The sequence below is a fragment of the Humulus lupulus genome, chromosome 1, assembly GCF_963169125.1.
Source record: "Humulus lupulus chromosome 1, drHumLupu1.1, whole genome shotgun sequence".
Taxonomy (NCBI): Eukaryota; Viridiplantae; Streptophyta; class Magnoliopsida; order Rosales; family Cannabaceae; genus Humulus; species Humulus lupulus.
In genome coordinates this window covers 139,268,881-139,275,383 of record NC_084793.1, presented here as the reverse complement: position 1 = coordinate 139,275,383, position 6,503 = coordinate 139,268,881, and the positions used below count along the sequence as shown (strand labels likewise).

Below are 6,503 nucleotides of genomic sequence, written 5' to 3'. Positions count from 1 at the left end.
TATAGGTTAGAGAGAATGGCTGCGAATGCGAATAACAGTGTCAACAACAATGCGAATCTGGGTAACGCAGGTAATGCAGCAGCTGAGGCTGACCTGCCATTGAGAAATTATGTACTCCCTACTATTACGGGGATACATTCAAGTATTCGTCCTCCTACTGTCGAGGCAGACAATTTTGAGATAAAACCCTCGATCATCTAGATGGTATAGAACTGTGTCCAATTCGGGGGACTACCAAATGAGGATCTGAATCTCCACATCAGCAACTTTTTAGAGCTGTGTGCAATATTCAAAATGAACAGAGTGAGTAACGACGCTATCAGATTAAGATTATTCCCGTTTTTGTTAAGAGATAAAGCTAAGAGTTGGTTGAATTCATTACAAGCCAACTCTATAGGCACTTGGGTAGACTTGGCGTAGAAATTCCTTGGTAAATATTTTCCCCCTGCGAAGTCAGCCCGATATAGAGGAGAGATTAATAACTTTCATCAATTGGATGGGGAGTCTTTATATGATGTGTGGGAACGGTTTAAAAAGTTTGTAAGGAAGTGCCCACACCATTGAATAGAGAAGTGGCTTCTGGTGCACACGTTTTACAATGGTTTGGGGGGAAATACAAGGACCATTATTGATGTAGCATCGGGAGGATCATTTATGAGAAAAAGCGCTAATGAAGCTTATGAATTATTGAAAGAGATGGACATGAATAATTACAATTGGCCCACTAAGCGTGAGAATAAGAAGGTGGCAAGAGTCTTAGAGATCGATCCTATTTCTTTATTGACTGGTCAAGTGGCATCTCTAACCACGCAATTGCAGTAGAATAGCCTCGCCGCCCAAGCAATGCAAGTACAGAATGTAATGAGTTGTGAGATTTGCGGTCTGGGGCACTACTAGTTGCTCAACAAATGTGAATAGTTTGCCTTTGGAATAGGCACAGGCTATTGGTAACTTTCCAAGACCTTCCGACAACCCTTATTCAAAAACACATACTCCTGCGTGGAAGAATCATCCCAGTCTGTCTTGGAAAAATAACCAAGGATTACAACCACCGTATCCACCTCAACACTCACCTCACCAGCTGACCTATGGACTACACCCTATGCCTTATTATGATCTAAACCCACACCCATCTCATCCACCACCACATCCTCCAATTGTAACGCCCCAACTCCTGGGACTGTTACAGTGTGCCTTGTAAACAGTGCTAAACTCGCTAATCGAGTCATTTGGCCAAAATCGTGAACTAAGTATGATTAGCGGTTTAGGGATTAAAAAAACCTTGGCTAGGATGTAACGTTTCACTAGAACGTTTAATATATACACTGGGATCCCGAAAATATAATTTCAGAGTTTATTACAGAAAATATTTACAACAGGCCGTTCTAAACGGCAAAACAGGGTTCAACCCTAGTTCCACTTTAAACCTCGGCCGTGGTGGACGAGCAGCTGCATATGTACACATCATCACCTAAGCTCTCCAACTCAAGGATGGTCTAGCTTCCTCTTGCCTTTACCTGCACCACGTAGCACCCGTGAGCCGAAGCCCAGCAAGAAAACACAATAAAGCATGATATAATATCAACAACGATCATAATAACCATTCAGGACTATCAGTCCAAGCAAATAGGTGACAATAGCCGAAAGTCACGATAATGAGCACAGCTCCCTCTAGCCATGTGACGATAGGGTCACCAGGGCTTAACTGATAAGTGGTTCTTTCATAAGTTTGATCAGGACAGGTGCATGGTGAATGGTCACCAACATAACCTTCCTTCCAACTCTAGAGTCGTGCTATGGACAGCGTCCCCTAGCCATGTGACAAACAATCACGGGGGTCATATACCTTGGCTATAAACATCTGGTCATAGACCAGGCAAGCGCTTATAAGTTCTTCGACCTTAGGGTCGATCCCGCACTAATGCCATGGAGCTATTCAATGCGTGATCATCGACCTTAGGGTCGGTCTGGCATTAGTGCCTTAGAGCCACTCAATGCACGATTCTCGACTTTAGAGTCGGTCCAGCATTAATGCCATGGATCCATTCAATGCATGATTCATCGACCTTAGGGTCGGTCTAGCATTAATGCCATAGAGCCATTCAATGCATGATTCATCGACCTTAGGGTCGGTCTAGCATTAATGCCATAGAGCCATTCAATGCGTGATTCTCGACTTTAGAGTCGGTCCCTGACTAGTCAGTGTCATACACAAGTAAGCCATGCCGCCAATCATATATCACATGTTCCATATCCATAAACAAGGTATTCAGCATGCTTACTAAATAGGTATTAGTACAATTAGGACCATGCATAAACACGGAGGCTCAAGCTCTGGACGATATCATACTCAGTATACAAAGCATATCCTAATCACATGTTTCTCATGCATCATACGCAATATCCAGCAATCCAACATGCATTAATAATAGCTATGCATGTCATACTTATTAATCAGCCAACATGCATCAATAATAGCCATGCATGTCATACTCGTTAACCAGCCAACATGCATCAATAATAGCCATGCATGTCACATATACACAGGGTGCAGTTTTCTTACCTCAAAGTCGAGCTAGAACGATTAAAAGGACGACCCTTGAGAATGATCAACTTTTAGTCCTTTAGCGGTCACCTAGTCATAACCAAATATAAGGTATCATCAATAAAAATGATCAACATAAGTTCCCAAACCAATATCTAGCCTCCGTGACATCAATCCCCACTTAACCAGGTACTAGGTACAACCCCGAGGCCTAAGGCTTGGATCCCCAAGCTAAAAACATGTTTTTGGTCAAAATGGCCTTAAGGGCCGCGGCCCTCCCCTGCTGCGCCACGGCGCGCCCTCAAACAGAGAGGGCTCCCCCCTGTCAGACGCCAAGGGCCGCGGCACTCAGCCCAGACCAGGCAAAAACCAGCACGCACCCCAGATTTTTCCCTTAGAACCAGCCCCTCAAACCTGTCTCAAATCACAGCCTAACACCCAATTCAACCACCAAACATCCTCCACCACTCTCCCTCATCAAAACCCAAAGAAAACATCACCTAAACTTCTATTAATCCAAGCTTTCTACAAGAGATTCACAAGCTGAAAACCAAAGCTTAAAAAACAGAGCTCACCATTAAATTCATAACTGGAACTCACCTCAAACATGGTTTTGAATCCCCTTTAATGGTTAAAACAAGTTCCCTAGCTGCCACCTTTGATTTCCTAGCTCAAAACCTCAAGATGGCCTCAAGAACACCAAAGAAGAGATGGTGAGGGATGGTGTACGGGTTGAAGATGAAAACCCCTATTTTGGCTAATATAAATCCTTCCAAATGACCAAAATACCCTTAAGTCATTAAAGGCTTCTCAAACCATTCTAAGGGTAAAATTGGTACCTTCCACTTACACCGTTAATCATAATTAACACTTCCCAATTCCCGCTAATCTCAATATTCTCAAACACCAATAAATCATATCCCATTACCCTTTAATTCCTGGTAATGCTCTAATCATTAAATTCACCCCGAGACTCACCCCGAGCCCCGAACTTAACCCGTTATGACTAGACCGAACACTTACATCTCATGATCGTCTCATGTCGATTAGCTCGAACCAATCCACCTTATAATGTGGCTATATTAATTAATCACAACCATGCACCCAAAATATACAATTACGCCCACAATGGCCAAATTACCAAAATACCCTCACAATAATAAATTCTCCCATATGCATGCATTCACCATCATATAATAATATAATTCACGTAAACATGCATATAATCATTAAATACTATAATAAATCAATTATGGCCCTCCCGGCCTCCTAATCAAGGTCCTAAACCTTATTAGGATATTTGGGGCATTACACCAATGAACCCACCGACAACTCAACCTGACAAGTTAAATCAATTCATGACAGAGACAAGGTCTTCAATCAGGAATTTTGGAGACACAAATGGGTCAGTTGGCTAAGTTACTTTCTAGTAGATCGCAAGGAAATTTTCCTAGTTCCACAGAGGTAAACCCCAAAGAATAGTGTCAAGTGGTCACTTTAAGGAGTGGGACCAGTTATAAGGGGTCTTCAGTTTCAGTTTTAGAGGAAGAGGTGAAGAGTCAGGATAAACATGCAGCTACACCAGAGCAGAAGAGGGCACTGATGATCTTTAGAAAAAGGGTAATAAAAAAGCTGAGATTGTGGAACCTACTCCTAAATTACCACACCCTCAGAGGTTTAGGAAAGTGAATCTCGATCTGCAGTTCTCCAAGTGTCTTGAGGTGTTTAAGAAACTTCACATTAACATACCATTCGTCAAGGATTTGGAGAAAATGCCCAGCTATGTGAAGTTTATGAAGGATATATTATTCAAGAAAAGGAGAATGGATGATGTTGAGACAGTGGCTTTGACAGAGGAGTGTAGCGCCATCTTACAGAGGAAGCTCCCTCAAAACTTAAGGGATCCAAGTAGTTTTACTATCCCGTGCACCATAGGAAATTTTCAGTGTGAGAGAGCTCTTTGCTATTTGGGTGACAATATCAATTTAATGTCGTTGTCAGTTTATCGGAGATTGGGGTTAGAAGAAGCACCCCCCACTACAGTGACACTACAGTTGGCGGACAGGTCTATCAAGCATCCTCGTGGGTTTCTAGAGGACGTCCTAGTAAAGGTAGATAAATTCATCTTCCCAACTGATTTCATTGTATTAGATATGGAGGAAGATGAAGACGTGCCTATTATATTGGGAAGACCATTTTTAGCCACGGGGCAGGCTTTGATTGATGTCCAGAAGGGTGAGTTAAGTCTTAGAGTACAAGGTGATGAGGTAGTTTTTAATGTCTTTAAAGCCTTAAAATACCCTCATGCTAGTGACAATAGTTTCAATGTCAGTGTATTGGATGAACAAGGTGAAGGGGTCAAGTCTATTGAGGAGCCACGTGAGTTGAGTTTGGTTGCAAGTCAAGAGGAGTGTGATGGTACTAAAGCCAGAGAATATGTAAAGTGGTTGAACTCAGCGGAGCAAGTTTATTAAAAGAAATATGAGGAATTGGAGCAAGTGCCTGAGAGACTGCTCCCATCTATTGAGAAGCCACCAGTCCTTGAGTTAAAGACATTGCTTGATCACCTTCAGTTTGCATATTTGGGTGAGAACGACACACTATCGGTTATTATTTCCGCTTCATTGTCTACTATGGAAGAAGAGAAGTTACTTAGGGTGTTGAGGGCTCACAAGCTAGCTATTGGGTGGACTTTGGCGAATATTAAGGGTATAAGCCCTTCAATAGTGATGCATCGTATATTAATGCAGGAAGATAGTAAGCCTAGTATCGATGCGCAGAGGAGGCTTAATCCTTCTATGAAGGAAGTGGAACGGAAGGATAAATGGTTGGATGCAGGGGTGATTTAACCAATATCTGACAGTGCATAGGTTAGTCCTGTTCAGGTGGTCCCAAAGAAAGGTGGCATGACGGTGGTTAAGAACGATAATAATGAACTGATTCCAACTCATACGGTGATGGGGGTGGAGAATTTGTATTGACACCCATAAACTTAATAAGGCAATTAGGAAGGACCATTTCCCTTTGCCTTTTTTTGATAAGATGTTGGATAGATTGGCAGGCCATCCTTATTACTATTTCTTGAATGGGTATTCGGGGTACCATCAAATTCCCATTACACCGGAGGACCAAGAAAAGACCACCTTCACATGCCCCTATGGAACATTTGCATTTCAGAGAATGTTGTTTGGGTTTTGTAACGCTCTAGCAACGTTTCAGAGATGTATGATGTCTCTTCTCAGACATGGTGGGAAAATGTATAGAGATATTTGTGGATGACTTTTCAGTTTTTGAGTCCTTTTTTGATGGATGTTTGGCTAATTTGGAGATGGTTTTGAAAAGATGTGAGGAGTCAAACTTAGTATTAAATTAGGAGAAATGTCACTTTATGGTGACGGAAGGAATAGTCTTGGGCCACAAGATTTCACGCCATGGTATTGAGGTAGATAGATGTAACGCCTTAACTCCAGGGACCGTTATGGTGTGCCTTGTAAACAGTGCTAAACTCACTAATTGACTCATTTGGCCAAAATCGTGTAACTAAGTATGATTAGCGATTTAGGGATTTAAATTTTGGTTAAGATATAACGTTTCATTAGAACATTTAATGTATACATTGGGATCCCAAAATATAATTTCAGAGTCTACTATAAGAAAATATTTACAACAGGTCGATCTAAGCGACAAAATGGGCTTAAACCCTAGTTCCTCTTCAAACCTCGCCCGTGGTGGTCGAGCAGTTGCATATGTACACATCATCACCTAAGCTCTCCAACTCAAGGATGGTCCAGCTTTCTTTTGCATTTTCCTACACCACATAGAACCCATGAGCCGAAACTCAGCAAGAAAACTGGTCAGATCCTTTAACCAACATATTCCTTAGGCAATTACTTTTCTCTATCACTGAGATGTCATAACAACCTACTAACTGGTTCTGATCTGCAAGAAGACTCAGAAC

At 41.9% G+C, this 6,503-nt stretch overlaps 1 non-coding gene across 1 annotated transcript; it reads right to left on the bottom strand.

Moving 5' to 3' along the window:
• Window positions 1-460: 460 nt before the first annotated feature.
• On the bottom strand, window positions 461-566 carry LOC133813198 (small nucleolar RNA R71). The gene has a single exon (XR_009884235.1). It is a non-coding gene; the product is annotated as a small nucleolar RNA R71 (small nucleolar RNA).
• Between the last annotated feature and the right edge of the window lie 5,937 nt (window positions 567-6,503).